This window comes from Orussus abietinus, unplaced genomic scaffold, assembly GCF_000612105.2.
Source record: "Orussus abietinus isolate OABI.00-Male unplaced genomic scaffold, Oabi_2.0 scaffold139, whole genome shotgun sequence".
Lineage (NCBI taxonomy): Eukaryota > Metazoa > Arthropoda > Insecta > Hymenoptera > Orussidae > Orussus > Orussus abietinus.
In genome coordinates, this window is record NW_019394303.1 from 120950 (window position 1) to 143373 (window position 22424).

Sequence of the window (22424 nt, forward strand, 5' to 3'; positions counted from 1 at the left end):
TGAAACCGCAGACGAGCGTCCGATAGTTCGAGATTTCTGGTTCGGACACTCCTGTGAGCTTTACCTGTATTTTTGCCGTCTAGGTTGTAGCGGAACATGGGAGACGATGTAGGCCGAGGTGCGGCGCCCGGAAGGCGTTGGCCGTTCTCTGCTATTCACGCACTTTTCCGGACTGGCTAACTAGAAAATCATCGTAGGAGAAAACGGTCTACGACGGCGCGACACGAAACCTCTGGTATTATCCTCCCGTAGGAGCGAACCGCGAACCGTCGAGGTTATCGATACTTATCAGAAAGCTTAAGGTGATACGAAAGGGTCATTCTCTATATATCAGAACGTCAAAACATTTATAAAACATTTTCCCAAACTGGGCGCGCCGAATCATTTGAAACTTCAGCACGGGATCATGGAGTCCCTAAGGAAGAACGCGCTGACGATGAAATTTCATTTTTCACAAAAAATGTGGTCTTCGTTTTAGTCCGGGTTAAATAAAAAGAAAATTGGTGACATTTCACGGGCAACGCGTTCTTCCTTAGAGCCTTCGTCATCACGTGTCGAACTTTCAAATGATTCGGCGCACCCAATTTCGAGAAAAGTTTTATAAAAATGTTGACGTTTCATATATATAGAATAACTTTCATATCGCCTTAACGGAACGAAATTCTTTGAAGCGAGTTGCCCAATTGCATCGATCACCTCGCACTCGTGCCCTGTAAACAGATTACATCGGTCTTTGATTTTTTATTTCTTTCGTTTATTTGCTGGATTTAGGATATCCAAAATTCGGTTTTCAATGTACGGAATAAAGACAAACAAAATAGGAGGAAAATAACTATGGGTAATGAATATTTATATAGGAGCGCGGTTAACGCGGGCCGTGATATGTGCCCATAGTTATGAAAGTGGTCTAAGTCAAAATTAAAAAAAAAATGAGTTTATCAGTTATTTCACGCCATATTATTTCAAACGAAATTAATTCAATGTAATTTCGAAACAAAAAATATATGACTTAGATCACTTTCATAATTATGGGCACATATGTATTCTTTGCGAATGTTAATCTCTATTTTTTTTTCGGTTCAAGAGTATCGAGTACTCTTTCGACGGACCATATTGCGCGTTGCGTGCACGTAATAAATCTCATTTCCAGTGACCACCGAAAACGGACCGATGATTCGATCGTATCGAATAACCGGAGGCTATATCGAGGCGCTTTTACCGAAAGGCGGTTTTAACGGTGACACTACAGGCCGCTGCCTTTCCCACGCACAAGGGTTCGACACAGCTGTTCCAAAACTGCTGTTACGAACACTCGAGCTGCACTGTCTTTGCATAAAAAATGTATCGATTCGCCGCCATGGAGCGGTACGAAATTTCCCCGACGACGCAGGTGTCGCAAACGAACTCTTTTACCAACTGGTTTTCCTGAACTGCGGTTTCCTCCTATACGCTATCAGCGGTAAAAATTATCTTCTCAATACTAATATATACAATTTCACGTATTGCATAAGGAACGTTGAACTTTCCCTGGGAAATCCATTGAGAAACGTTAAATACGCGTTTCCTCGTTCACTCTTGGCAAATGTACCATTTTTGGACATCTTATTTCCTGTTAACGCGATAATCCACAACACTCGTGGAGATGAACTTACGGAGGAGAGGGAAACCTGGATTTCATGATTCCCGTAAGTAATTTGATTTTCTAGAGATTACCCATATTACTAGGATGGAACCTGAATCCATTACAATGTTTCGGGAATTGAACGGTCAGAAGTGTTTGAAGAAATTGGTGTCATTATTTACCGACATTAACCCTTAGCCGGATAAGCCCTTTTGGGATATGGGCGAAATTCGCGAAGGCGTGCAGGCAATATTGAACCAAATGTTGGATGTATATATACCCTTTCACGTCACCTTAAAGCGATATGACAAGATCATTCTATATATATAAAACGTCAAAATATTGATAAAACTTTTCTTCAAACTGGGTGCACCGAATCATTTGAAACTTCAGCACGTGATTATGAAGGCCCTAAGGAAGAACATGGTGCTCATGAAATTTCATTAAAAAAAAAAAAATGTATTCTTGGTTCTAGTCTGAGATAAACATCTTTTTATTAAAAATAAAATTTCATGTGCCTTCTTTAGGGCCTCTATAATTATATGCTGAAGTTTCCAACGATTTGATGCATCCAGTTTGGAGAAGAGTTTTATAAATATCCCCTGACGTTTCATACACGTATATAGAGCGACCCTTTCATATCACCTTAAGAACTTTTTCCGATGCGAGTGTGCTGACATTTTTAAAGCATTTTGCGTAGGGTGAATTTAGCATGCAAATGGTAAAATCGCTCTGGCATATTCCGTCGTCTTTAGCGGGAATATTTTATTAACACGCCGCCTCGAACGTATGCACCGTGGTGTGTGCAGCATAAGAGATTCGCGAACTGGCGAAGTTACGAAGCGTGGCGTGCAATGGCGATGGGAAACGTCGGAGAGAGAGCAGCTCGCTCGAGGAACTCCGTTACTTCGAATCCGAATCTGCTTGATGTTGCTTTAAGGTCAATCCACGTCGCAAGCGATTCTCGCCGAGAGCTCCTTGCGAAACTGTACCGTGGCGAATCGAATTCATCGATGCAATTCTTGCTCTTGTAGGGCCATACCTGGTGTGGCGTCCGAATTCAATTCGTACGCTGAGCTAAGTTCTTTTTGAATCGATGGGAAGAGGAGATGCGTGAAATTCTCGTACGAAGACGAGAAGAACTCTTCCGAATTAGTGGGACCAGAAATTTATTGGAATCCGTCTCCGTTCTTCGTTACTCAAATCCGTTAAAATTACAGATAAATATCTATAATAATTACCTTCGTTGCACCAACAATTTTTTTTTTGCTTTTGATGCACCAATTCCATCGCTATTAATATTAAAGTGACGTGAAAGTGGCGTCAATCGTCATGAAACTTTTCTACGAAGAAGATGTACCGAATCGCTTAAAACTTTACAACTTGAATGTAGGTCCTAAAACTCATGAAATTTCATTATTTATCAAAAATATTGAAAGCATACATATGTACAAATTTTTAAAAAATTCAACTTTTCTGGCCGTCGGGACCTTCTTCGCAGTTTTCATGTTCACATTGTCACGTTTGAAACGATCCGGTAGATTCAGCACGGAGAAATGTTTCATAAACGAGACCTCTTCACGGCACTTTCACATCGCCTTAAGGCTCTTCTTTTTCTCCGCGAAGGCAAAGTCTCAGGGATAAAGCGAATCGTGTCGAGGCGCTCAATAGGATGGTTCTTCGCTCGCGGTAACTCGAGAACCAGAATTTCCGAGGATACGCGAGTACGGTTCGTATGTCGGGGATGTTCGGATACGAACACGGCGGGATAGCTTCTCGTGGGAAGGCAAGCAAGATATCGGCCGAATGGATCTCTCGGTTGAGCGCTGCCGATCGTTTCGACACGGCTAGATTGCCTTAGCGAGTGGAGATGCGTACTAGTGGTATTCGGAATAAGAGTGAAACATTCTAAGTACATTACGAGTCGGTACCTTGCTACAGATTCCGATAATCCGCATGTTTTTCGTCGTCATATTTCAAAACTCGCGACACTCTCGAGCACTACACCTATTAGCGATAAGAATGTTCAACACTCCTAAAGCGCAATTTACCGAGATACCAGGCCGACACATTTGTTTACGCGAAACGTGGTGAGAAATGATTGACATTCACAGGAGTAAATGACTATTTAAACCTGTATTTATAAGAACCATTCAAGAAATGCGGACCTTATTGGAAATTCGATTACTTGGGGGGGAATTATGTATTCGGATCTCAAGGGCTGTCACAGATATTCCGATTATTTACATGCACCTCCGATTTACGTAATTGTACTTCTGCCACGTATAGGTAGAATATAATCACATATGTTTATTCCACTTTGAGATTAAAGGTGTAAGAATGACGAAAATAGTATTTATGTAATTTGGTTGCATAAAGGAGGTTAATGTTACGACAGTATTTTTTCTTGTAAGGATTTGGTATCCAATCCGGGATGAAATATTGTTAAAAATGTTGTCGAGGTATTGTCGATCCGACCAATAGAGGTGTGCCATGTGAGTTTCATATTTCAAGAAATTTTCCGAGAGTACGAGCCTTTTTAAAAATATAGACATGCAAGATACGCGTATACTGTTCCAAGTATTGGTACATTCATATACTTCCTACGTACTATAAAATTTCATGAAACGCTCCGAAAATACAAGCATTTTAACAAATGTACGAATTCCGTGTAACAATCGAGAACATTTTATGTTAATGAGATAATTGATACGTTTTCGTTGCATTTTTATATACAAATCGATGTCATATCAACGCGAACTACGTGGGAAATGTATGCATGTTTATAAATAAAAAAATATACATAAGGTAGTTACGAGTATCGTGTGTTTCTATGATAACAGGGAAATATCTTTTCCATTAGAATTGCGATATTTGAACAAAAACACGTTTCCACGTGAAAGCGAGAAAGGAAATAGCAGAGTGTTCTTTGAAAGAGGAATGAATTTCGATTGAAAGGGTTAGTGGTACTTTATATGCGAATGCCTTCGCAACCCTACAGCCTTTCATATTTAAATTTATGACCCGATTACGAAGCTTTTGTCTCGGGAAATCGATGGAAAATCTACTCTTTCACTATTCGAGCATCGACCGACATTACAATTATCCATCTAGAGAGACAACGGTACTTTACTAATCCGAATAATATTTCCTTGCATCAATTACGTACATATTAGAAGCACTGTCTACGATTATTCCATCTTATAATACAGAGTACTGAAAAAATATGAATCTAATTTATATTGAAAATTCCATTAAAATCGGGTCCATTTAGTTGCAACGCTCTAACGTTTAATCGATTAAAAAATCCCCTTTCGATTTATTAAATCAATATTTAGTGAAAGGAAGGACTGTTTTATTTCAAATAGATTTTTAACGCTGGATGCGTATTATAAACCCTATATCTATTGTAATCGCGTCCACCATCGGAACATATTCAACAAATGACACCTAGTGCTCTATGAATATACAACGTTTCCCGATAGATACGTGTAACACGAGCAATGAATATATTAACATCGCTTAAGTCCCGAACGCGAATATTTAACATAAGTACGTACAATATGAATTTTGTCTGCAACAAGTATAAATATAAGAAACAATAACCCGAGACAAAAATCCAAATTTTGAACGTCAGGACAATTCTTAGATGATCACGAGTCATGTGTGAAATTTTCGGGCAGTGGTCCAATACCCTTAAAAAAGTGTCGTATTCGAATCAACTGATTCGAGGGGGGTTTCACTCCACCTTACGAGCAAAAGCGCGATTTTCTCGAGCGCAGGCCGACGTTGACCAACCCCGGCCGAATGGCGAATGTCCCCAACAACTCGGAGGAGCCTGGTTCCCATTATGGAAGCGAATGCTCGCGAGTTGACCCATCGAAGAACGAGTTCGCGAAACCATGGCTGCATGTTCATGGAACCGTAAAGTTGCGGTCACACCAGCCCGGCATATCTGGTCTGGAGTCTTACGCCCGGTTCCAACCTCGGTTAACTCCCTGATTACCTAACCGTAGGTTAAAGTTAACCATGGGTTAAAAACCTAAACATTTTCCCACATTTATTTAGAGCATGATCAACTAATCGTGCCCCATTCGAGGTAAGTTGAGTTGACGGTAATTGGCTGAAATGCAGTTTTTCTGCAGTTCTTAGGTTGAAGTTCGATTAGCCTTAGCTAAACGATCTAATTCGGCTGGTTAATCTAAACGGCGAGGAATGAAAATTAACCCGACGTTAAAACGCGGGGGAACGTGCAACTCGTAACCGAGGTTGGCGTAACTGGGCATTGAGCAAAGGTATATGGGAATTATGCGTCCCATGGACGAGAATCGATCTGGATTTTGTTCAAAGCCGTTTGCAGACCAGTGGAAGATTTCTCCCCGTTCAGGAAACGGATTCGTTCGACGTAAGTACGGTTCTCAGGTGCTCCCATAAATGGCCGTAAAGATACCATTACCGTGTGCGCGTTTGCATCGACGAGGTCGGCAATAAATGTACCGAGTAGCCGTACACCGGATTTACGGTAGTGCTCGGTGACTAATTCGTATCGGCGGAAGAGCGTCTTTCAAAGTGGACTCTGCGAAAAGACAGGGCTTTCACTTGGCACCGTTTCACTCGAACCGTTTATTTCACGTATACAATAAACCCTGGCCCATTGTAAAACCGTGTCCATTTACCCAGCCGGGTTTCGGTGACCTATTCAGACCGCGCGAAATGGTGGATACCCATTCAAAGGTTAGGAAAATCCACCAGCCGAGTTTTTACGACCCGATGACCCGAACCGTGGTGTGCGGCTTTTCGGAAAGCTTTCATGGCTATGCTCTCGTAATATATATGCTGGCTTTAGCCGCCTTTGTATACGGCTCGAAATACAGTTCGAGAGGTAGGGTCATACTTGCATAGAGGACTTGGAGTGCATGTAATATCGACCGCGATGGACGCGTATTCCTATCGCATCTGGTGGATAGCACCATGAGAAAAAAATTGAACCAAAGAAATATTTTCTTCATTCAAAGAATCATTATTTCACTCGAATAAATTGAATGGAACGGTACTTCGGAATGATGACAGTTTATTTCAGTCATATCATTATTCTTTGACTTACGAAATTATTCTTTGATACCATTCAAAGACTCGCTTCGTTTCTCCTCACATTTCTTTGTGCTTGGTTTGTAAAATACGCATCGATCCCTGAGTATTATATGTACCAATTTAATGAAAAGAAATGCTTTTAAATATTTCTGGTGGTCGTAAATCTGCCTGGACTATGGAAGTACATACGATAAGTACGTTACGTCGTAAGTGTATAACCGAGTAACCATTAAAACCACGTGGTTAACGAATTAACCATTACAAAAGAAGCTCAATGTCCAAATTATGGCCAATTTCTTAAAACCTTTCCTCCGGATTCTATACAATTACTATACATTAAGTTATTAAGGAAATACGTAACTAGAAAATTATGTTTCGAATAAATTACACTTGTTTTTGGGGATTATGAAAGCTGTCAGGTGTAATATGCCCCCGAGACTTCGGAAAAAGACGTTTATCCTCTGTAAGTCATTTGCTGTTTTTCGAAACTCTTAATTATTCATTGCTTTATATACACATTCGGATAAAATCAGAAGTAAAGGTAAAATACAGTAGACTCCCGTATAACGCGGTTAATACGTAACGCGCTCTACTGTTAGTCCACTATAAATTAATTAATCCATAAACACAATGAATCTCATGATGTAAGCAATCTCAGATGAAAATAATCTCGATCAACAAAACGGCTTGGATTGTTTCGCAGGGAGCTTCGAACGTCGAAATTTGCCGACTGTCGTCTCCTCACTGAATTGAAAACACTTACGAAACGAACTGCCGCGAAGGGTCGCTTTTGTCTCCATTTCGAAATGAGAGACAATGCCGATCGTTTGGAGCGTTTCGTAAGCGCGACATAAAGGCGTATTTCTAAACGGTGCGCCTGCGAGGAACGTGCAATGGATCTCGTTGTAAAATCGACGGGGGAATCGGAGCAGGGTCCAGTGTCTGAATTACCATGGCCATTAAATTCTTAACCATTAAACGGATATTCCTAACCGGTACCGGACAACGGGACAAGTCCCGACTAACTCATCCGCCTTGCGTTTCTGCGCCAGGCACACCGGCGATGAGTTTCTCGGTCGCTTAAAATCTCGTTATTGGCTTAGGAACGAAAGAAATAACTTCTGACTATTTGCGACTAAGTACCCGATCGAGGAAAATACACTGGCACCGTAACAAATAAAGAAACACGATAAACTTAAGCCCTTCGCTTAAGGTTTCTCCCACAAATGTGCCATTTACGTTGCTCGGCTCACGAATGAACTCCGTATACGTTAAGTGGTTTAAACAACTCGCAAATAAGTATGTAAAAAATAATAAACGGAAAGAAACGGTATTATCGTTTCATTAATGAAACTCTTTTCCGAATTGGGTTTACCGAATCATTTCAAACTTCACTACGTGAATATGTAGACTATAAGGAAGGTCCTGAAACTCGGGAAATCTCAATTTTTTAACAATTTGTTTATAGGTGTTTTGTAAATTTTGTACAAAAAAATGAAATATCATGAGTGCCAGGACCTTTCTTGTAGACTCCATATTCATGTTGTAAAATTTCAAAGGATTCGGTACACCCAGTTCAGCGAAAAGTTTCATGAACGATTGACTTTTCGGATGCCACTTTCTCATCCCCTTAAGGCTCGAAGCTTCGAAGGAATTAAGCTCGACTTTCTGCAGAAAGCAGACCTGAACGTTCATTGAACGTGAGCTTCAGTCATAAAAAACGTGACATCACTCTGTACCGAACGCTCGAAACAAATTCAACAGGTGACACCGAATGTTTTCTATGAATATGCAGCGATTCCTTTCAAGTATGTTTAAAACGCGTGTAATGAATACGTTAATGTCACTTGGGGAGGTACTTGTACAGGGACAATGAGATTTCATTCCCTGCCCGACCGTTGCGTACCCTGAGCAAAAAACTTACTCACTACACGAAATTGATTTCTTGCGGCAATCTAAACATTTCTTGCTAAAGAAATTTCTTGGCTACGGTAAAACTAATTTTGTAAGAATTATCAGTGTTGGATCTCAAGTGGCAAGTTAATATCAAGTGCAAGTGATTTTGCGAAAAAAAGGGTAGAAAATGTAATCACGACGAGTTAAACAGACCTGAGCTTAAGAAAATTTAAAAGTCTTTGTAATTTGCCTTAATTTCATTTGATGTTATTTTCTTGATAGTAGCCAGTGAAGATCTATTTGAACGAAGAGTATTTTTTCTTTGTTATACAGTCGAACAAGCATATATATTGATTCAAACATATATATAGGTTTAGAGCATAAGTGTATCAATTTTCCTCCGCAATTTCACAATGTTTTAACATGTCATCAAATTATAACTTCGTTTATAAATTAGTAATAAATGTATACCAATTCACTTTTAGGGCATTAAATGTACAATTCTACTACAATGATACGTGCATGAATTTTATGAACATTCCTAGTAGTGCAGCACTCCCACATTGCCTCGAATGGCACTTCGGTCGATTCCGCATCCCGCAAAAAGACCCCGAAAACAAAATCGACAATAAGAGTCGGCTCGACATTAACTCTGGTTTACAAAAGGAATCTAGGTGGAAGTCTGTCAAAGATATCGCAAGCGACGACGATATCGTTCCAAGGACCCGTCGGCGTATACCGAATCGGTGCTATCGAGGGTTTATGCGCATTTAACGTTAGCGAGTCCTACATGACACCCGAGGCTTGCGACATCCTTGCCTCGAATCCGCGTCCGTGAGACCCGTGGAAAATACACGCCAAATACTACGTCTAGAGAGCTCCTCTAACTGCGATGACTAACGCAATAGTAAACGCTAGCCGTTAATGCGTCCCGTAAATGCGTTACGTTTTGCGGAGAGACCCGGCTATTTGCGATTCTCGCTTGACTAACCCGCGTCTCAAGAAAAAGGAGTACGCTAGAAATTACCATACTTGTATCGTGACTCCGGGAGGTATACCTTTAATCTCTGAGCCGGGCCCGCAAATTATGACATCTTTCGTACTTGGTTTCGCGGGGATTGTTTCCCACTTTTAAGCACTTAGCAAATCGAGCTCGACTTGATTACGTCTCGAGGCGTTACAGTTGCCACTTCGTTAACCCAATTTGGTTTATCTGCCGAGTCCGTAAATTATTACCGCAAGCAAGTTCTCACGTGAGATAATATATTCATGAAATTAAATATCAACTCGTAAATGCATGTTTGCGGATTTCATATGACGGTAACGCGAACTTTCGAACGTCTCAGCTTATCGACGGTGTTATCGTTGACGCCGGTATCAACGGGGATTTGAATCCTCGATTATTTATATGAATGTTTTTCTTTCGTTAATCGCTGCTCTAATTGTCAATAGTGAAATATCGGTTCCGTAAACATATGGCTTATCTCATGCGACGATTATCTTGTTAAGCCGTAGTAAAATACCGATCACTAAACAATCGATGGAAATTACTTGACGGTTAATGAACATTTTCATGTATCTATTACGAAGGCAAGTATATGGGTGTTAATTTCACTAGATATAACATGTACCTTTGGCTGTAATTGAATAATAAAAAAATAATAATAATCAATAACGCCAACCATATACTTCATAAATTCAAGTACTTACAGTTTAAGAATATGGCATTATAATGGGGAACGGCAATGCCATTGGAAGTGCTCGATGTGTAACCCTAGAAAACAAAAGGAAATGTCAAACAAATCTTTCCGAACGATCTCGTGAAATCCGAGTGCAATAATTTATGCATCGAAATCGACTTAAGTATGCATTAATGTGTTTACGGAAAGATGTTTGTACGTAGCACTTTTTAATCGCGGCAATTTGCTAGCAACAAGAACCAGTTTATGAGATTGAAATACGTGTCATGAGGAATAGCAAAAAAGTGTACGGACCGTACTTAATCATATTTGTCAAGTATTTTTCTAACGCGATTAGTCGCCTGCGAAACGATCAGCGGAAAAGTAAGTCTTTCAGAAAGAATAATAACGAACGATCGGGGAGCTGTAAGAAATCTAATCCGACAAATGAAATTCCGTACTCGACCTTAATTCCCGACCTATGGGAACGCGTTGTTCCTGTTTGCGCATTTCGACTTTGAAGTTTCGCCACTTTGGCTCGAGATTAAAGTGCGAGCCTTACGACATTTCATCCGGAGTATCACGGGATGATTATCCCGAGCTAACCGTAAAAGTTATTTCCCGGCTCGAAACGTGTATCCCACGAGCAACGAACGGTTTCTCGGAGTACAAACTGTATGTATACAGGAGTCCGCATTTAACGCTCTCACGAACCTCGATTACCCACCCGCCTACCATAAATATCTTCTCTGCATATTGCATGAATATATGGGAAAAAAGTATTCCATTTATAGGGAATTTACGGACGCACGCCGGGAACATTCGAAAATACCGAGTAAGGTAACTTAGGCGAAACCGAATACCTTATGACCATGCTCCATCTTTCTTTTTGATATTATTTCTGAACAGAATCATTTTTATCGAAGGTTAAGTATTTAAATAACCAAAATTTTGATTTAATAAACGCAGTTGGGTTAATCGTATTGGGACGAATTACCCAATTATATATTTCTCGGAGTACAAACTGTATATGTATGTACAGGAGTCCGCATTTAACGCTCTCACGAACCTCGATTACCCACCCGCCTACCATAAATATTTTCTCTGCATATTGCATGAATATATGGGAAAAAAGTATTCCATTTATAGGGAATTTACGGACGCACGCCGGAAACATTCGAAAATACCGAATAAGGTAACTTAGGCGAAACCGAATACCTTATGACTATGCTCCATCTTTCTTTTTGATATTATTTCTGAACAGAATCATTTTTATCGAAGGTTAAGTATTTAAATAACCAAAGTTTTGATTTAATAAACGCAGTTGGGTTAATCGTATTGGGACGAATTACCCAATTATATATTTCTCGGAGTACAAACTGTATATGTATATACAGGAGTCCGCATTTAACGCTCTCACGAACCTCGATTACCCACCCGCCTACCATAAATATCTTCTCTGCATATTGCATGAATATATGGGAAAAAAGTATTCCATTTATAGGGAATTTACGGACGCACGCCGGGAACATTCGAAAATACCGAGTAAGGTAACTTAGGCGAAACCGAATACCTTATGACCATGCTCCATCTTTCTTTTTGATATTATTTCTGAACAGAATCATTTTTATCGAAGGTTAAGTATTTAGATAACCAAAGTTTTGATTTAATAAACGCAGTTGGGTTAATCGTATTGGGACGAATTACCCAATTATGCGGTGATACAATATTCCCGACCGGGAGTTGTTTTCAGTTTTATCATTTTCGGAACGTCTGTTTGAGTTTAAACAAAAGGTTACACTGCATGTAAATTAAATAACATTTTTTACAATGACTAGTGACAATATCTGCGGTAAAATTAGTAACGCGTTAACGAACTATATAATATGCCTCTAACTTTAGTCTCCACCGATGCTACCACCAAATAGTTAAGTATAAACAAATCTCGCAAGTTTGTTCATAATTTTTTAGTTGACCATTTTTTATGGTATCTTCTTAAATATCGTAGTAGTACAATTTGACGGACGGTACGATATCCCTAAATTTCAGCCTAAAGCCGCTTTGTTGCTTCTTCCGATCCCTTCTCCATTTTAATTAAATGGTCTAAATAATACAAAAATATTTAAAACAATTATCGTTGTGAAGATATAGAGCAAAGTCGGTATTTTAAAATATGTAACATGCACACGCATGGGAAAACAATATTATTTGAAAATAAAACCTCATACGTTGAGCCGCAAAAACTTGAATAACTTTCTGAACAACTTAATGGTTCGAGATAATAATAGACAGAAATTTCCGACTCTACAGCAACGATATAAGACATGGGTACAAGGAAAGTCCTACCAAAGAGAAAGCAGAAGAGGGCAGATGTCACGTTATAAAAGCGGTCCCATGAAATGTCGCGTCGATCGTGATTTCATTTCAGTGTTGAGCACATCATGAATTCAGGAAACACACAATAGGCGCATTATGCTACGAGAAAGGTATAAAATACATACTAAAATTTATCACGCTTATTGAAAAGTCACGTGCTTCACGTTACAAGTACATTTAGAATGAAACTCTACCACAATGTAATACTTGTCGGAATTATTTCAACAGACCTTGCAAGACCTCTCATCTCTCCCTGATACTATTGTTCCTGGTGGAAATCTAGATACATTTCTACGGCATGGTGCAATTCTAACAAGCAGACTGCAAATCCTGCTCAATTTTCTCATAAGTACGACAATATTGGCAAAGCCTTAAATTAGACAAACATTTATTCCGTACAGCAAGAGGGAATGACTTTGGATTTAGCGTTTCTCCGATCCGGAAACGGAATTTTATTGAAATGGAGTCGATTGATATTCATTTTAAACAATGGTAGATAACGCAAGGCATAAAAACCTACAGAAATGATTCATGCTTGCAGTATTAATGTTAAGTTCACTATGTCCACGTGAAATTTAATGTCATGTACCCACTATTTCACCCGGTGTGCGCCGAGCTCCGAATGTTTAATATAACGAATGAATAAATAATAATTATCATTTCCGAGCAAACTCTACTCCGCGAAAACTCCAAAAACGATTTGTAGGCACATAACTACATACTCTACATTCAACGATGGGTCCTCGTGATGTGCATTAAATGGAACGACGGTAAATGATGGACCACTTAGAATGATCACGTTGAATAAAACCTCCATTGCTTCTCGTATAATAAAACACATCTAGACGACCATGAGGTATGTCAATGGGAAATGATTTTTCTTCTTTAAAAATCCTGCCTCCATCTAAACATGACGATTATAAATTAAGTATCACATTGACAATCCGATCGCAACTCAAGGGGGAAAAACCTCCGGCATTTAACTTTTTTTACGAATAAAAAATTGAAATAGGTGGTTTTGACGTAAAACATCACTATCAAATAGCATATACTCGAAGCATTCTCTTCCGTCACCAACAATAAAAATCTTACTTAGGTTATTCAATATATAGTATATAGGACAATGTGTGTTTTTTTTTACGGTTCGCCTCGAATGCAAAGGTGGTTTTGACGTAAAACATCACTACCAAATAGCATATACTCGAAGCATTCTCTTCCGTCACCAACAATAAAAATCTTACTTAGGCTATTCAATATATAGTATATAGGACAACGTGTGTTTTTTTTTACGGTTCGCCTCGAATGCAAAGGTGGTATTGACGTAAAACATCACTACCAAATAGCATATACTCGAAGCATTCTCTTCCGTCACCAACAATGAAAATCTTACTTAGGCTATTCAATATATAGTATATAGGACAATGTGTTTTTTTTTTTACGGTTCGCCTCGAATGCAAATCTAGCGATCGTGCAAGAATGTCGACGAAGGTCTCGTCTCGTAATGTATCAAGGAGACCATACCCAGAATGGTGCGTCCCTGATAATGGTCGTGAAACCTTTACCTTACAAGTTATGGAGTGCAAAACCGACGGTTTCGAGCCGTTGACTATATCGCTTTAAACGTGATAATGGTAGGTTGCTCGGTGGCAACGCTGATATAATCACTGGAAAACCGATCGATACGCTGAATATCCCAGGCGAGCGAACGCAAAAGCGCCGAATGCTCGTGCGAGCACTTCGCGTTTCCGACCACAGTAGTTACACGGCCCAAAGAATATATACACTTAAAAAACCCATTACGATTTTCCAGACTAGACGAAACTTGCGGGATTTCAAGCCGAGAGTAAAACCCTCTCTTCGGATTTAATAGAGCAATTTAAAGGGACGCGAAATCGACGACAAAACTTCTCCTCGATCGTGGAGTGAAATTACCGGAAACCGTACGTGTCCCTGTCAGACACACGAGGACGACGTTGCACGTTTCTCCTGTTCCAGGCTCCAATTACGAAGACCGGAAAAAAATGATTTTCAGAGCAAGCCTGACAGAGAAGCTGTTTTAATGAAGCTACACGTGTCGGTGGAACTACTTTGATTTCGGCATAAATTAGTTTCCCCTACTCTCCACGATCAAACGTGACTATATTAAATTCCCCATGAATTTCTCTCCGCGAAGAAAATTATGTCAAATCCATCCCGTTCTCTAAAACGCAACAGTGTCTCGAATCATCTCGTAGGAAAAAAAACAATGGGTTTGACTTCGATGATTTTCGAATCGACCTAAGGGAATCGTTTTGAAACTCGTATTTTTATCTCTCCCAGAAGGAACGTACCCCCTGGACGAGACAAGAAAAAAACCAGTGATTTCTGTGATCTTATTTTTACCGTATCATCTTCGAATATTCCATTCCGATGAAAAGACCAGACATGTACATGTTATTAATAACCAATGCCCACATCAATTATATAAGTAAATTTTGAGCATTTAAAAACGCATAAATATCGTTTCAAGGAGCATAATACCAATTTTCATAATCTTTTAATAGTCGTCACCTCGATTAATCGTAAAAATGTTCGATAACTGATGGAGAGTACCATTCACGTCGTTTCAAATGAAACAAGTACGATACTGAAATTATCCTACTTATTCATCATAGACGCGTCCTGAAAGACGGTGTCTCCAGGAAAACGCGTTCAAAGTTTGAAGAGACACGTTGTACCGCGGGATGTTTTTTTTTTTTAAATCAAGCCTTGGTAGTTAATTAGAACAAAACCGTTGAAAAATGTTGTGGTTTATGACGTGTGATCGGGTCGGGCGAAGGATCGGCTCGGTTCGGAGACTCGTGGACTCGATTCGACGATCGGATCGCTTCGTACGTACATTGGTGGACATGAATGCCTTCCCACTATGCACTGCCGTTACCGCGTCTGCAGGGAAGGCATTCATGTCCGCCACTGTACCAGGCAGGCCCGGTTAGACGAGTCTCGGCCGAGAAGATTTTCTAGGTCGAGCTAACTGTATCGGAGACCGGTATCGCCAGAGAGTAGCGATCCGAGACGATAAATCCTCCTCAGGAGCGAAATGGCCCCGGGACGGTCTCTCGTTTTGCGAGAAATTACAGCCGCCATCTTGGAACGGATAGTAGACGCGCCTCTACTCGATCGGCAAGTAATAAAGTCCTCCTGATTTCAAAACGACCGATATTTACCACGAGAAGATGCACTATATACAAATTGTTGGCCAGGAGGATCTTTTTCTCATATTATATATTGGAGCACCTATCACTCAGGATGTAAAGCGATGCGTACCATCAGGAGCCGTGTACCGAAAGGGAGGTCTCGAAAAAATGACGTTACATGTCTTTACCGAATCGACGAGAAACGGAGATCGGTTAATAAATTGTTTTAACACTTGAAATAGTGAAATCTTGCAAACGCTAGGTGTTTCGATTGAATTTGGTTAGAAAATAGTGGTTTTATGCTAGCTAGAACCCCGCATTCATATGAATACAGTTACATTAAAAAACCATTGATGTAAGGTTACTTAGGGCAATAAGGCCCATGTGCAATAATAACATCTTTTGGAAAAAAATATGTGGATTTTCAAGCCATTAAGTGGCATCGTCAGGCAAACTTTCTTTGCGCCGATCTTCTGGAAAACCGTATCGAGTTAAATGCCACGACCAAAATGTCGAAATGCTGGAAATCGACTCGCTTATAAGCGAGTCTTTGGGTTTAGATCCCTGGGCAGAAATTTGCCAACGGAAGCCACGAAATGGCCGAAGCTCGTCCAAAGCTCGTCCAAGCTCATGTAAAGCTCGACCAAGCCCCGAATTTCTCGTCGAGCCCTTTCTCCTCCGAAAACCATCTGTCGAGCACCGACCACTCCTAACCTTCATAAATGCCGACCATGAGGGTTAGGTTACCCCATGGGTCGGAAAGGACCGTCGACTATGGGTCTACACGTGCACATGTAAATCTGTAGACATTTCCGCCATATACTCATATAACGATTATAGTTCAGACCGGTTGCAGTACGGCGAGGACCGGTTGAAAAATATGTACACATACGTGGGTGTATCTCTGCCGCTTGTGTACGGTGGTTTCTGGTTCACAGTAGGGACATTACTCGTTATTTCGAAATCCTACATAATTACATAATTATTTCGAAAATGTATATAAGAGTTATGTTTGCACATACGTAGATATGTGTATAACGAAAAACCACAAACGCTGGAAAAAGAAATTCGTAAAAGGCAAACGAGCGGTATTAGAACTGGGCTTAAGTTTGAGATACCAAACTTATCTGTACATGTAATAAGGCCGAGGAAACACGAAGTGATGGTTTTCAGCCGTGGAGAGAAATCTCCATGGGAAATGTCTAACAGCTGCATTTCTCGCAGATAAGCGAATACGGTGAAAGTAATAAAGTAGAAAATAATTGTATGGAAGTAAAGAATTAAATCTCTAATAATAGCCCCTTGTGTACACGTAATAGCCAGAAAATTAAAGGCAAATTTTGTAATAAACTTAAGTTTCATCTCACTTTTAACCACAGTGTCTCCATGGAGACTCGTTAGATCTCGCATATAGAATCGAACTTTATTATGCACAAATCGCATTCAAATCGATATCTCGAATTGGAATCGAGATTCGCGCGCCATCTGTCCAACTACGATATATACGACCGATTTTAGGGACGCTCTCCTTTTGCGCGATAATTCATTGTTAGGCGGCAGTTATTCGCAGCACGGAGCAGATCCTCTCGACTATCGAGATCGAGCCGCAGCAAAGGCGGACGTGCAGAAGGGCCGCTCGTGACCGAGTCTCTTATGGTACGAGACCAAAAAGGAGAGACTTTCCTAGACGCTGTTACGGCGCATGTCGAGCTAACAAGGGCAGACCCTATTTTCCAGGGGCAGAAGAGTATTCGGTATTTAACAGTATTTCTACCACGATTTTGTGTATACCTATTTCGACCAAAAGGTTCCGATGAGATGGAGGAAAATGATACCGCTAAATAAATTTAACAATTATTATACGAAAACTCAAAACATTAATTGATGAGCTAACAAGGGCAGACCCTATTTTCCAGGGACAGATGAGTATTCGGTATTTAACACTATTTTTACCACGATTTTGTGTATACCTATTTCGACCAAAAGGTTTCGATGAGCTGGAGGAAAATGATACCGCTAAATAAATTTGACAATTATTATACGAAAACTCAAAACATTAATTGATGAGCTAACAAAGGCAGACCCTATTTTCCAGGGGCAGAAGAGTATTCGGTATTTAACACTATTTCCACCACGATTTTGTGTATACCTATTTCGACCAAAAGGTTTCGATCAGCTGGAGGAAAATGATACCGCTAAATAAATTTAATAATTATTATACGAAAACTCAAAACATTAATTGATGAGCTAACAAGGGCAGACCCTATTTTCCAGGGGCAGAAGAGTATTCGGTATTTAACACTATTTCCACCACGATTTTGTGTATACCTATTACGACCAAAAGGTTTTCATGAGCTGGAGGAAAATGATACCGCTAAATAAATTTGACAATTATTATACGAAAACAAAAGATTAATTGAGAAAAAATGATTAAACTTTGAAAATAATTTCAAATTAAAATTTTAAAAGGTGTCCTTTGACACCTTTGGTAGAAATAGTGTTAAGGCGATATGAAAGGGTCATTCTGTATATATAAAACAACTAAATGTTCATAAAACTTCTCAAAACTAGATGCACCGAATCATTTGAAATTTCGGCACGTGATTATAAAGGTCCTAAGCAAGAACGTGATGCTCGTGAAATTTCATTTTCCATAAAGAAATGTGGTCTTGGTTCTAGTCTGGGTTAAATAAAAAATTTTTTGTTGTTGTTCAGTTGCCACTGAAATCACAGATGGCGCAGGGTGGCTCTCTAGGGTCCATTAGGGCATCAAAAACCATGAATTCAGGAGATTTCTAGAGTTTTACTTCGATCAGTTCATTGATTACAACTAGCTACGAAATATCTTTTTCACTTCCCGATTATGTTTCCGAAGAAAAAGTTTCAAGGTTTCAATAGGGAGTGTTCGTGTAAATAAATCGTAACCGATGCTGCAGCGCTTGCGATATAAAATATGTGCGGCATTAATCGTATCGGTTACAGTTTCGCAGCATATGTTACGTAGTCAATATTTCTACTTCGACGGATGTCCTACAACATTGTAATTAATGATATGAATATTCCTGCCTCGATGCAGTACTAATTACGTAGCGCATGCTATGAATCTGCAATCAACGCATAGAATGTTCCACATCACACAATGAAACTGAACATCTGTTACGTTTTATTTATATGATTTCCATTATTTCGCAATAATTTAAGTTGCAATTGTACATAGAAATCTCTCTAGAAATATAATCCTGTAACTTATACACCGTGTCTAAAACTGCATGCTTATAGTTATATAATTTATATAATATTTCTGATACGAGTTATAAATTAAACCGGCCAAGTTGAGCAATTACATACATTACAAATCCTGAGTGGAATTCCTGCAACCACGAAAATGTTTTTCTTGAGAAACAGGATTTATCGCTTTATCCGTGAGTAGACGAATGTGTAAATATTAGCAGCAAATTTATAAAATGAGCCCTAGGTTTAATACATATTTATTAATTTTCATATTAATTTTCCCACGCAATTTCGTAAAGTTTTAACACGATGTCATGAAATTATAAGTTCGTTTAAAAATTTGTAATAAATGCTAACTTCACTTTTATGACATTAAATATATAATTCTATCACAATCATACGTACTAAGAGTGCATAAATTTTATGAATATTTCTAACAGTGTAGTAAAAAGTGGAAATTTATGGAGCAACTATGTAAGTGAAAAACACGACTATCGGGTAGATGAGTTCTATACGCACGAATACTCCACCCTGAATGTGTGCAAATCGCCCAAGGGGGCATAACAAGGGATTTCTGGCCACCTAAGCTGGCAGAGCAACGATCCTCTCTCTGCCTCTCTTTGTGATAACCCGGACGCGCGAAGAACCTGGACCGTGGCATGAAAACCTCAATGGGCGAAATATCTCGACGCCATGGACGAATGGGAACGTCTATACAGTGTCCATTGTCTGTACCGGTAATTTCAGTCTTCACAGACGCGCCGGCTGGCAATGGCCCGCAAAAGCGTAGGTGGACTTTCGGAGTAAGCCAATACTCCGCACGAAATTTCTTTTCGTCCCCACGTATGATCAGCTTCACTAACATTTAAATTAATAACGTGGTCATTCACGTCTGTACATTAATGAATTGTCCGAAGAGAAGACGCACTTAGAGCGAACAGGCGTCATTCGTATAGTTTAGTGATGCGACTAGTAGTGTATTTTTCTTGTACATTGAGTTAGTATCACTAGTATCGGTACTTAAGAGTCGACTTGAGTCCGAATTCGAGCAACTCGAGTTGGTAAGATATTCGATTCGTAATATTATTAGTATCGATACTTAAGTCATTCCCGTGTTTTTGTCCTCTTACGCTCCTTCGTTTGTCCCTATTCATTGCAAGGCTCCCTCGCAGGATTTGCGGCATGGTAGGTACGCCAATGGCGTAATGGCCGGATGATGGGGGAATTACGCCGGCGTTGCCAGATCTTCTCCACGAGTTGTGCACATTTCGAAAGAACCGAGGGCCATGGTCCCGCCGAATGGGGCCTCGCGACCAGATACGAAGGTCCTAAAAAACGGGCTGCATCCGCTGCAAAGTTCTATCTACTACCGATTCGGTCGTTTTTGACTGAACAATTGATTCTCGAATAAGAGCCTTACATGGTACATCACAATCGGCTGTCGAAGTTGATAACAATCCTCTGAGACATATCCCTTGGTCCCAAGTTGAGTTGAAATTCTTTACAACGTAACATTGTAAAAACAAGAGAAGTTTGCAACTACAATTTGCGACGGTTATCAGGTTTCCTTGTACCACGCGTTCCGCTAATGAATTTTGTTTTTAGTCGGCCAAGCGTATGAAATTAATAAAAAAAATTGTTAGCCTATAAAATTAATCAAAACAGTTGCAGCTACCAAATTATAATAAATCGAACGACAAAATTGCGTTCCTTTTCCAATAATGGTTTTAACCGGGTCAAATTGTTCAAGTTACCAGCTGTTTTTCTCTCAGAGTGTAGAACCTAGTTTTAGACCATACGCACCGATTCCATTTCGTAATCGATTTAGCTTCGTCTCGTAACGTTTTCGCCGCCTTACCCGTGGCGATCCTCGACTAGGTTTCTTGTGTTAACCGATCTCAGAGTCCAGGCGGAAGTTGTCAGTAATGCGATCCGAGAAACGCCGTCAATCATCAGGTTCCATCGGCGGGTATGAACCCCCCTGCGTGCCCATTTAACCGAAGTAGGACCGAAGTTACCCGAACTTAGCCGAAATCAAGCGAAAGCGATCGAAGTTGGCCGAAAGTAAGCGAACCCGACCTCCAGTAATATAGTTGAATTAAAACCCCAATCAGAGAAAAATATTCGCTGCAATCGTTGCATAAATATACACGTCATCTATTCTAGCCCTTTTCATTTGCAATTTTCCATCGCTTATCTAAATTACGGTAGACGAATCGTGATCTTTCTCTATCTACGTCCATTACTTTCGATACGATGTATGGGAAAAGTTGCAAGCGTAAAAGCGCACGTAAAAATCGTCTAATGCATTTCTTCCAACAGGCGTTGTGAACGATGCAGTGACAGCGCTGCAACCGCAGCCATTCGGCATGGTGCTTTCTACTTTTCATTGGACTACGATTTCATGCTTCTGGAAGAGCAACTCGACTCCGTAGAACTCCTGTCTCTATATTTACGCGTGATTGCTATTACGGCTACCGCAATTGTGGTTCCGACTTAACGTTTTTCCGTGTAATAAAGTTTGTCGGGCCAACTGAGCTCTCCAGAGTTTCGTTAACGTGCAACGATTCTTCGCGGTGTCTCATAGAACATCCCGGGACACGCAACGCATGCTGTGACGTGAAAATGTTTAGGAAGCATCGATCGAATATTGTATTTATCCGCGCGTAGACTACGGCGGCCAAGTAATATCATGTTCCTAAATGCTCTTGTTCTGATTTTGTAAGACCTCGAAAATCGATTTTTGTCAAGCTAAATTATGCATTTTTCCTTGTACGTGGCCCTTCGCCTCGCCTACGAAACCTCTCTGCCGTAGGTAGGTGCCGCCGCGAGGTCCGCACCCACGCAATGAGCCCGGGGGGACGAGCAGACCAGCTGTCTGTCCCCGCGAGCGTCTGGCCGGCTGCCTCCCGTTTCGCCTCCGCTCGCCCCTGACCGCCTGACGCCGAGCGGTTCTTTGTCCCTTTGCCCCTTTGCCCCTCCGTGACGTATCGACCGAGCGTGCGCGCGCAGCGCCGCTGGCTCCCCCGCTCTGTTAAGGTGAAGTGAAACCCCCCTAAAATCAGTCGATTAGAATAAATTTTTTTTTTTAAGGGTATTGGACCAAACTGTCCGAAACTTTGACACATGGCTCGTGATCATCTAAGAATTGTCCTGACGCAAAAATTTGGGTTTTTCAGACAATTTTTTAATTTAGACCCAGGCTATAACCAAAATGGCGTCGAGCTCTCATATTTCGATCGATATACGATTATCGAAGGCTCTGGTATGAGAAACGAAAGGGTCAGGACAATTTTACGACGATTTAGAACCCTCTGATAATTGATAAACTCGCATTTAAATGGGATAAAGGCA

General features: G+C 40.3%; 1 protein-coding gene across 3 annotated transcripts in view; it reads right to left on the minus strand.

The window, feature by feature from the left end:
* The window catches only part of LOC105700680 (inositol-pentakisphosphate 2-kinase), a 79288-nt gene that overhangs the window by 41320 nt on the left and 15544 nt on the right, over positions 1-22424 (minus strand). For 2 of the 3 annotated variants that reach the window (XM_012426753.1, XM_012426752.1), the window contains exon 2: positions 10319-10382. The exons of the other annotated variant lie outside the window; for it this stretch is intronic. The gene's annotated coding sequence lies outside the window, so the exon portion shown is untranslated. The remainder of the gene's footprint in view (positions 1-10318; positions 10383-22424) is intronic. 3 annotated transcript variants of the gene reach the window in all.